The sequence below is a fragment of the Rhodnius prolixus genome, unplaced genomic scaffold (genome assembly GCF_049639745.1).
Source record: "Rhodnius prolixus isolate KJV_2025 unplaced genomic scaffold, Rpr scaffold_13, whole genome shotgun sequence".
Lineage (NCBI taxonomy): Eukaryota > Metazoa > Arthropoda > Insecta > Hemiptera > Reduviidae > Rhodnius > Rhodnius prolixus.
In genome coordinates, this window is record NW_027411583.1 from 1,387,881 (window position 1) to 1,399,849 (window position 11,969).

The 11,969-nt window shown below is 31.3% G+C and overlaps 1 long non-coding RNA gene across 1 annotated transcript; it reads left to right on the forward strand.

Annotated features, from left to right (window-relative positions):
* Positions 1-352: 352 nt before the first annotated feature.
* On the forward strand, positions 353-779 carry LOC141447885 (uncharacterized). The gene is made up of 2 exons (XR_012454659.1): positions 353-538; positions 617-779. It is a non-coding gene; the product is annotated as an uncharacterized lncRNA (long non-coding RNA).
* The last annotated feature ends 11,190 nt before the right edge of the window (positions 780-11,969 follow it).

Genomic DNA, 11,969 nt, shown 5'->3' on the forward strand with positions numbered 1-11,969 from the left:
GTACTGTTATTACTGGAATTTTACGTATAAAACATAAAGAAACTGTAATTTATTTTATGTATTTGAATGTGATCATTTTGGAATAAAATGTTTTTGAGTCGGCAAGTGTAAAAACTTTTTAAAATTTGAAAGTATTCTGTAAACGATAAATGAGTTATTTCTTTCTTGAAATTAATTTAGACAGATTTTCCATAGATCCAAATAATTAAAACTCCTTTACAAGTTTAAAATCTGTTGGGATATTCCATTCGAAAGTTTTTTTTTTTCTGCATTGCATTTACAATAATAATCCATCTTAAAACTTCGAACTTTTACTAAACATAAATTGGCGTTTAAAATAATTATAAATGTAGGCATTCGAATGTAACAAGGCTGGTTTATTAATATAATATATGTATATAAATATTGAGTCAATCATAAACATAAACAGGTGATTTTAGGTTGCCAGATTTTCTTAAGGCTTACAAATTTTATTAAATACTTTATTTCTGGAAGTTTTGGTTGTGAACAGAATCTATAAAAATATCATTTCTGTAAGGTATATCGTGAAAACCGAAGTAAACCTTGTCCTATGTTATGTTTTAGACTAAACCAGTTTTTACCAATTGTTTTGTAGGTTTCAGCCTTATATTATATGATAAAACAGGTACTCAAATTCGTTTTTAGAGTTATTATGCAACCTAAAAGGAAATTGATTAAAGAAACTTACAGTAATTGATTTACGATATGTTTCTGGAAGAACTGATCATCTTTTTTTAAATAAAAACTATCTTGAAAATGATATAGTGTTTGTTTCATTAATACATATCCTTTAAATTCACACTAAAAGTTTGATTTAGATGAACAGAATCTATTGATACAGCAAAAGAAATTAATTGAACTGAATGATCGTACCAGACATTGATTTTTTGAAGGTGAACTGTTTGATTGAAGATTTCTATTTTTTTAACATAATTCTAACTTAATTGCATAAATTTGCTATCTAATGTACGTTTTAACGATCCACCATTAAATACCTACTAAAATTTCAACCCTGATCTCTTTTGGTTCATGGATACCGAAGTTATCTGGTTTGTTTTATGGTTTCAAAGAAAACGACTACAGCAATTTACGTTAGACTTTGTACAATTACTGAACATATCACATTCTATAATTTTTATTGATAACTATTTTCTGAGATATGATTTCAAACAGGTTTTTGGAGTGGAAGTCCAACTCCAGGGTTAACACTCTTCTGCCACATACAACTGTTTAAAAGATTTTCTTGGCATTTTTTTTTTAATTTTTTGTCTTCATTGTGTAAATTTGCAATCTTACGTACGTTTTAACGATGTATAATTAAATACCTACTAAAAATTCAACCCTGATCTCTTTTGTTTGATGGATACGAACGTTGTCCTATTTGTGTTATGGTTTCTCGAAAAGGACTGCACCAAATTGTTCAAAACTTTGTACGATTACTGAACATATCATATTCTATTATTTTTAAACTATTTTCTGAGATATGATTTCAAAGAGCTTTTGGAGTGCAAGTCCCACTTTGGACCTTCACTCTTAACTACTTAAAATTCAGATCTAGTCTCATTTACTCATGTGACGGTTCAATCACCGATTAAATATTAAAGATAGTTCATTAAACAACCTAAATTTCAATTTTAAAGGAAATCTATCGAGCCAATTTTCAATAATCGCCAAAATGAAGTACGTAATAGCTTTCTACTTTCGTATTTAAAACTTAAATTACTTTTACAAACTCAATTCCAAAAATTAATTAGACTAAAACTAGTCTAATTAAAGTAAAATATGACAAAAAAAAAGATAATTAGTGATTTATTATCAAAAGTACCATATGGTCACCATCTGCAGTGACGTCATAAGTAGTCCCTAATAAATTAATAAATGAATTAAAAAATATTTTAGGTGTAGAAAACTTTTTTATTTAGCCATAATTTCATTAAATTCAATATAAGTTGATTAAATAATTTTTAATAATATTTGTAAAGCAGAACATATGTTCTATATCTATAACGGCCATTTTGCCAGTTTCACTGGTGATCTCAGCCAGGCAACATCGTAGTTGCAAAGTATAGTCCTTTTCTTAATTGAAATTGAAAATATTCCATCAAATTTTTATTATTATTGATATAATAATAAAAAAGCAAGAAAATTATATAAAAAAAATCGTTTTAAACAATTTTATTGATTTAAAATAGAAAAAAAGAGCTACCTGCTTAAGCGACTTGTTCCAACAGGCATGAATTTTTATTTCCTTGAATTAATTAGTGTTTTATTGTTAATAATCAATCTTTTAGCTTCTATTTTATTGTTTTTATTAATATTTTAGGATAAATTAGTTTTTATAATAAAAATTTGATGGAAACGAAGGTATTTTTTTTCAAATCTATGAAATAAGTTTTAGCTCACTTATTTATGTATTACAATTTATGATAAAAAATCTAATGTAACTTTAATCGAACCAAATTTAACTTAAGTTGACCCAAATTTATAACTGAAATTGGCACAAATTTCAGGCATGAATGAATTCTTAGACACGTAATTTTTTATTTTTTTAACTTTTAATTTTTTAAACTGCTATTTTAGTACTTTTTTTTTTAATAAAACAATTAGTACAGATTAAGCCATTTTAAAACTGTGTTTTCAATAATTTTATTCTTTCGAATTTATTAAAGATGGTCCTAAAATTTATTTTATTTGAATACAGATTGGAAGTAGATTATGTGAATATAACTGAGTAGTTTATAGATTCTTGTGATTCTTTTTTCTTTTTAAATTATTTAAATAATTAATGAGATCTTTAATATTGTATTAGCATATTAGTTATTTACTAAATTTAAGGTAGATATTAATGTGAATTTTGAATGAATTGTTAGCAATAAAGTAGGCTATTTTTGTTTCGCTAGTAAGAGAATAATATAACTTAATATATGTATAATTGTCAAGTATCCTCAATCCTTCAAACTAATTTTTACTAATATTTGTGTTTTCTTATTGTTACAGACACCGAGATCGGGAGTGTTAAAATCCCCGGGAGTGATTGCTTGCGATTGTTTCAACTCTTTATTAAGACGAACAGCCAGTGCGTTTTAAATATACAAAAAAAATAAAATTGCTTCGGTATTTTCCAAATTCCGTTACAATCATGCGTTACAAAGTGTTTGTTGCGTTATACGTCATTTTGACCATGGTCAAGAGACCAAGGCTTCTCCTCTACTGACAACTGACCAGACCTCCATCCCCACTCCACTCCACCTAACAACCTGGACGTCGCAGCAGGCCACATTGATGGATATGTAACTGCAAGATATTGTTACATGTCCCAACCTACAGCAGTATAAGGTAGACTGGGGAATTCTTAGTGGCATATTGATGACGCGTCGGGCGCGATTAGTGTGTCGCTCTCCTAGAGCGAGCGGCATACTAAAATCTCCATTTTCAAGTTCTTTTTACTCTAAATTTTGGTCAAACTTTGCTTCCAAATTAATATTCTCCGATCTCTCGTCTCCGATCTAAATAAAGTTAAGTAATGCCTATTATTTCCGGCTGACTTTACGTCCAACTACCGATTTAAATAATAAATAATTATAATTCCAATTATTAGGGCATGTTAGGGACTTCAAGAGGAAGGATGTGGACAACGTATATATTAGTTAGTTTTTAATGTAATATCAAAATTAAAGTTTAGAATTTGCTTTTCAGCTAGGGTTTTCAGGTGGACATCATATTAGTTAGCATTTAAATAAATACAAAATTAAAGTTCGGAGTTTGCTTTTTAGTTAGGGTTTTCAGGTTCACCAAACCAGCTACTTTGGATGTGGACAACATATTAGTTAGATTTTTAAAGTAATATCAAAATTAATGTTTAGAATTTGCTTTTCAGTTAGGGTTTTCAGGTGGACATCATATTAGTTAGACTTTAAATAAATACAAAATTAAAGTTTGGAGTTTGCATTTTAGTTAGGGTTTTCAGGTACCAATCAACCAGCTACATCATCAACTTCATCAACATTAGTGCATGATATTATTAGTGCATGACAAAATGACACTAGTCATTTTATTAAAGTAACTGGAATTATAATTATATTGATCGTTAATATGACCACTATTAATATCCTTCTTCGGAACTTCAAGTCCAAGTAGAGCAGAGTCGGTCAGTCCATTCTGCATGTTACTAAGCATCTTCGCTTTCTCTGCATGATTTTTTTACCAGGTTTTACACAAGGACATATTTAAAAATATTAGTTAGATTTTAAATTAATGTCAAAATTAAAGTTTAGAGTTTGCTTTTTAGTTAGGGTTTTCAGGTGGACAACATATTAGTTAGATTTTAAAATATTATCAAAATTAAAGTTAAGAGTTTGCTTTTTAGTTAGGGTTTTCAGGTACACCAAACCAGATACTTTGGAAATAGACAACGTATTAGTTAAATTTTTAAAGTAATATAAAAATTAAAGTTTAGAATTTGCTTTTTAGTTAAGGTTTTCAGGTGGACCATCATATTAGTTACTATTTAAATTAATACAAAATTAAAGTTCGGAGTTTGCTTTTTAGTTAGGGTTTTCAGGTTCACCAAACCAACTACTTTGGATGTGGACAACATATTAGTTAGATTTTTAAAGTAATATCTAAATTATAGTTTAAAATTTGCTTTTCAGTTAGGGTTTTCAGGTGGACATCATGTTAGTTAAATTTTAAAGTAATATCAAAATTAAAGTTCAGAGTTAGCTTTTTAGTTAGGGTTTTCAGGTGCCAATCCACCAGCTTTTGATGTTAATAACACAAACAACACTCTTACACTGACACCATATCAGATATCAACAATCACACAATGTATCATGTCTCACAACTACATTCTGGGATAGAATCACTTTACACAAAAAAGTTTATTAATTTTTTATCATTTGAATAATCAAAAAGTGTTGTATAATGATTCTTGAATAGTACCATTTTTATTACTAAACTGTGGTACAGTTGGTTTGAAACAGATATATTTTTGTTGGTATCAAGAGGAAGAAGTCAACAACCTATTTGATGAGGAAATATCCTACCCAAGCAAGACATTATTTCGAAACTTTCGAGAAAAAAAAATTAATTTCAATTTTCTTCAATAATTTGGGATCATTTAATTTCTATGTTTCGGAACCTCGCCTTCAAAACAGTGCTTTTAATGTGTTATCTGATTTGTTTCAAAATTTATGCTTTTCTATACGATCTGTAATTCAAAGAGCTTTTTTTAAAAAAATTAAAATTAACTATGGCAACACTCGATTGCACTGAAGATTAGTCTGCTTGAACTGCAGATAAGTTGCTCTTCCCCCATTATCACCCAAACTTGCAGTTTGTTTCATCTTGCAGTTTGCTATAAGTAGTAATTATTTAAATGTAAATGACTATTCCGATACTCCCGCTCATGGAGAGGTTCAGTTTTTAGCTTACAAGGAATGCTATGTAGATGCTAGAATTTGAGCATTATCAAAGTTTCCTTCGAGCAGAACTTAAAACGAACTTTCACAAAAAACAAAATGCTTATATAGAGATCAAGATGGTTAAGCTTATATAAAACTAAATCTCCAAACCTTGTACTCATAGTCTTATTATGTACACAATATGTGAAAAACAAAACGTACTCAGTTGGGACCGTCGTTAATATCTGGATCAGATAGCCTGTTATGTATGTCTTGTTCAATATGAATGTGTTTAAATTTCTAATTTTTGAGTAGGCCTTACAATACATAAAATGCAGGATGTGATCTTTTTCAGCTTTAAGTAAAACTTATAATTGCTTTCAGACTAAAAGTTCAATCTTTTGTTTTAAATATAAAACGGTACAGCATTTTTTTTTTCTATTTGTCATCTTAAATTGGAGGAAGAAGTCTTTAATTTCATTTTTCATTTATTAATCTAATAAAGGTTCATTGACTTATGGGAACTAATGGAACGGTACTTTAACCGTTTCTTACCCCACAGTGTTGAGCAGGAACCAAGGTATGTAAAAGATTTACACATTTACAAACCCAGTTCTATGATATCGAGCCAGCTAACGGTCTAACTTGTTTTTAAAGCTCAATTGAGCAAGTTTGATTCCATCACTCATCATTCGACTTTAGAGCTTTATATCCATCGCTTTCTAAAAGTAACAAGTAGCTCGCGAGTAAATTAAGATCTATTTCAATAAAACCTAATTTAACTATTACTAGCAATCTAATCCAACAACTTCCGATAAATATAAGATAACAATTTTAAGAAGTTCGGAAGTTTAGTTCCTTGTAGAAGTAAAATACAATATTCCAGAAATGTTAGATAAAAAAAAGTAAGCGTGACTATGACTCCTTGTAGCACTCCAGTTGTAACGAACAACTAGATTGTTTTTGTAGATCACTGGCGGCAGAAAGGTGCTCAGATAATTTCAGAAATCTTATCTCTTTTACACTCTCCATCAAACAAACATTCTCGGGCTGAGGATTCCAATGCTCTTCCTTTAATTCGATAACATGATTCCATTTTTTTTTTCTTTTTGCGTTGTTAATTAAATTTCATAAGCGAAATTGTGGTGACCTTTATATATATTATTTTTAATATGTATTATGTGTTACCATTGTATTACCTAAAAAGGTTGTAAGTATATTTTTCTTAAATTACACCGAAACAGCAATCTTCCTTATTTCATAGTCTACGCTTCGAAATTCCAATTGCATTTTTTAAAGCTGCTAACAAAACAACAGACCTGTATTGAGGTAACTGCAGTAGTTGGACTGCAGCCAGCCTGAGTCACCTCGATATAGGGTCTTCAAGTTTGTTAGAAGTAAAAAAAAATGGATATTGGATTTTTAGCTAAAAGACAGAAATAGAAGTTTTTTGTTGTTCGGAATTTAGAAAAAAGATATGTATTAACTTTATTCGGTTTAAGGCGAAATGAAATTATATTTGGAATCGTATTTGTTGATTAAAAGGAAGATTATGAATCCGAAGTCCAGAACAAAGTGATCCAGTTTGGTGGTGAGGGTAAAATATAATTGAAAATATCAGTGCTTTTGTTTTTTGCTGTCAGCGTTCTCCGAAAATTATCTGATAATCGGATAACTTGAATCTATGAGAAGTTATAGTCATTTTTCTTTTTTTTTTATTTGTCCTTTGTCGGAATATTGTAGGATGTATTTGTTTTTCAAGGAGCGTTAAATAATTTAATTATATGCGGTTACAGTAGCTTAATCAAGGGCTGATGCCCAAACCAATCTAGTTTCAATGCAAATATTGATTTCTACATAAAGTTTTCTTTTATCTATCCGAGAATTTACCGAATCAATTGAACTCCTTGAAATAGATCTGTATATATTCGCGTGCTTTAGTTATTATGGTAGCGGGTGGGATACTAAATTGGGTTTATAAGCTTTTTTGAGAAATATGATGAGAGTTGAATCATGTTGATTCAATGCTGTGCAATAACGAGAAATTGGATCTGTGCAGACTCTATTTAAGAAATGAAGTAAACTGGGTTTCTAAATTGAGAAATCTTTTATTTACCTTAGGTTTTTCTTAAAGGTGGGTTAAGAATGAAGCGTAAACAGAAATGATGAGTTTACAAAAACTATGTCCTTTTTTAACTTATCATGTTCCCATTTACCGTTTTATAACTCCTGATAAGTCTTTGAGAACCTTGTCTGAGATTGAATATGAAAGGAAATGAAATTAAGAGGTCTCTCTCTAAAACTTGGTCTTCAGGGAAAACGGCTGTTCCCTAACGTTCGAATAGTTTCTGTCGGTTTCGATATCGTCGTGACGCTTCTAATAATTTCGAATACGTTTATCGTCGGTGTTTTTGTCGATCGTAAAGGCTGCCTGCAACAAACCGTTTTACGCCGTTCTGCGATCTTACCGTTCCGTATTTCGCGTAAGTTCGTGTCGTTATAGACCCGGCGTGAGAAGGCATATAAGGAAAAATGCTGTTATGTTTTAATTTAAGAGAATTGGTACACGCTTAGTCTGATTGTGATTATCGATTTTGGTTTTAATAAGTGAAAAAAATATCACTCCTAATGTTTTTGTTGGATGGGCCCTGTTTATTCAGTCTGTAGAGATTTCTACAGATTCCAACTGAAAGCCTCCAGGCGCACACACTCGCAAGACTAGCTGCTCCAGAAATTTGCAATACGTAATTTTTGCTTTTTGTTTCTGAAGTGTACTGATATAATAATATGTGTTGTGATTTGGAGTTTGAGTTTATATAGCACTTTTAACCTGATAGTTTCTGAATTGGGAGCATTTATTGTGAAAGTTCCTATTTTGTTCTATACAAAGAAAGCTTTAATAATGCCCATATTCAAGGCGGCAGATTTACATCCCTGTTAGCTAAATATTGCTCTCTATCTGCGTGTCAAGTTGAAATAATCGTTTCACATTTCTATGATTTGTCGCTTCCTGTAAGTCTCCTAATGAAGTGTACAATGACTAGGGGTTATTGGGTATTAGAGAGATATTTGGAAGTTCATAGACAAAGTGCAATTGTTGCAGCGATACTTAGTTTTGAATTTTTTTTCAGTGCATATTTAATTACAGCTGAATGAGTTAGTATGCAATATTCTTATTCTATTGTACTTCATTTTGTGATGGCCTTGGTAATTTATTATCCAAGTGCTTTTAGTAGTTCTTCTTATTTCAAACTAAGACTGAATAGGTGAAAATTAAACCTTTTTATGTTCGACCTGATCCCTAAATATCTACTACGTATATGTATTTGACTTGGTACTGGCCGGATGTCCTGACCTGTAAGTTTACCTGGGCTACCAATGATTACTGCTAAGAACACTTTGGAGGTTTCTAAGCTCTTTCACTCACTATACTGTTTTGAACCAACTTCTGCCATCCGTGTTGATAAAAAATTAATTATTCTTCATTTATCAGTATTTATTTAATGCCCAAAACTGTTGATTCCGGCAATTTTTCGTCATAATTTAGGTTATATTGCCGGGAATACCGCAGGGGGTGTCAGATGCATGCTGTCACTTGGGGAGTAGCGACCCCACGGATACCCCAGCTCAGAAGACCATGCACACTGCATAACAGTAGAACTCACACATACAGACATAACACAAACCACTTCCTCCCCCATTGGGGAGCATTTCATTAACTTTTTTGTGTTTTCAGGTCGGGAGCGTTAAAGTTCCGGGAGTGATTGTTCGGAAATGTTTTTAATATTTTTTTCCAAATGGTAAGTTTTCTAAATTCCGCCATTTCATGCGATATAGTTTGCGTTTTCTCCACTCTCATGTGGAGCTCAAGGAGAAACGCTATCCTCCGTTCTATCCTTCTCTATCCTTTTGCTTCCCTATCCTTCTGATGTGGTGCAGAACAAGACTGTCAATTGACCAGACCTCCATCTCCACTCCACTAACAACCTGGACGACGCAGCAGGCCACATCGATGGATATGTAACTGCAAGATATTGTTACATATCCCAACCTACAGCAGTATAAGGTAGACTGGGGAATTCTTAGTGGCATATTGATGACGCGTCTGGCGCGATTAGTGTGTCGCTCTCCTAGAGCGAGCGGCACACTAAGATCTCCATTTTCAAGTTCTTTTTATTCTAAATTTTGGTCAAACTTCGCATCAAAATTAATGTTCTCCGATCTAAATCAAGTAAATTAATGCCTATTATTTCCGGATGACTTTACGTCCAACTGCCGATTTAAATAATAAATAATTATAATTCCAATTATTAGGGCATGTTAGGGACTTCAAGAAGAAGGATGTGGACAACGTATATATTAGTTAGTTTTTAATGTAATATCAAAATTAAAGTTTAGAATTTGCTTTTCAGTTAGGGTTTTCAGGTGGACATCATATTAGTTAGCATTTAAATTAATACAAAATTAAAGTTCGGAGTTTGCTTTTTAGTTAGGGTTTTCAGGTACCAATCAACCAGCTACATCATCAACTTCATCAACATTAGTGCATGATTATTATTATTGCATGACAAAATGACACTAGTCATTTTATTAAAGTAACTGGAATTATAATTATATTGATCGTTAATATGACCACTATTAATATCCTTCTTCGGAACTTCAAGTCCAAGTAGAGCAGAGTCGGTCAGTCCATTCTGCATGTTACTAAGCATCTTTGTTTCTCTGCATGATTATCTCAAATATCTTTTTATATTTATATTATGTATATTTATATATTATTTATAATATTTGTATTATGTATGTATTTTACTTTTCAGGTGTTGTTTTATTCTTTTGTTATTTCTGTTTCAGTTGTTGTTTTGTTGTTGTCTTTTGTTGTTTTGTCTTTTCAGTTGTTTGTTGGTTGTATTCTTGGTTGTTGTTGTCCTCCCTTTCTATAAATTCCCAAACGCGACTTATCCCTTATTCTGCCATTCATGCTAAAATCCCCTCAATAATTTCGCGTTAGGCATGAATGGTATATTTTTTGGGGGGCAGAAACCTGAGCTCTACCTCCTCGTGGTGCCCCCCGGTAAACTGCTCTTAATGAGCAGGCTAACAGAGCCAGTACCAAAAAAATACCTCAAATTTTAGCATTTGCAGCCCTTGGATCTGTGAACAGTCCAATGGTTTGTGATGCATTGAGGAGTTGATACTTTTAAACTTTTTAAGACCCCTCAATCAGCAGTGGTTTAGCTGCGTCTAGGCAGATTGTCAAAATAATCCCCGAAAATGTTTGTCTGTTAAACCATTTTTGTCTGCCCTTGATATTAATCGAGATAATGATATATTCAGAAACGCAAAAATTTTTTAGCAATAAAAACAAAAAACCAAATTTAATTTAGAGAGCGCTAAATACAATGAAAATAATCAATTTATATTAAACGCAAGAGTTTTACTTGAAAGTCTTCTCACTTGCAGTGTGCTAAACTTCCCTTGTCCAATCTGTTCTTATTACATTTCTTGATTCCCAATCAAAACGACATATGTTACACGTTATCTAATTAATATATAAAATTAATTACATTTCCAAGACTATGATTTCAATGTCAAGACGGTTAATTTTTGACAAAAAGTACAAAACTGCACTTGGAATTGCCTTGAATACACTTAATTCAGAACCAAACGATATTTTTCTGTGCTATTTGTTATTTGTTAAAAGTATTCAAAGCAAATTTCGCGCACTCCACTTCCTTTTAAAAATGCTGTTCTAAAGATAGTTTAGATGGCAGTGTGACTCCTAAGTACGTTATTTATAGGAAAGAACCTCAATTTCTTCCTTTTTATGCCACTTTTCTCTTCTGGCTAACCTTTTCTCTTTCCAGAACACTATAATTTTTTAAATTTACGTCGACTAAGTTCCACATATCGCAGTAGTCAGATAGGGAATTTATTTATTTTTTTAAAGAGAATACCTGTTCGGTAGCAATAAAACCAACTCATCTGCATATCCCAATCTTAAATCTTAGTACCCTGAATTGTAATTCACCCACAATGGAATCGTAAATATCATCATCAATGAATGCCAGTAATCAATAATATAATAGGCTCAATTACTATGAAAGGATTCTGGTCGGGACGCCTTATTTTGTTAGTATTATTATTAATAATATCGTTATTTGATAACCTACCAAATATTATAAGAGAATAACTCCTTTTTATTGAAAAATTACCTGTAAAGGGTTAATGTTTATTTATGTTTTTAATGTTAATGTTATGTTAATGTTTATTTTAATGTATTTGGTATCAAATAATTCCCAGAACACCTGAACTTGGGTATTCAGTGTTTGTGCTTACCAAAGGCGGCCCCCTCATGTAAAATACAATTTAAAAACATAATGCAACATAAGACTGAAATACATACTAGGTTTCCTTAATTTTATTTCACTATTTTTCAAAAAATGTTTGATAGCTCATTAATAATATAATACACACACACACACAAGATGTGATATGTTGTAACCACGTGTGTAACCTCCTTCACTTAGTCAGCAACTATGAATTGGA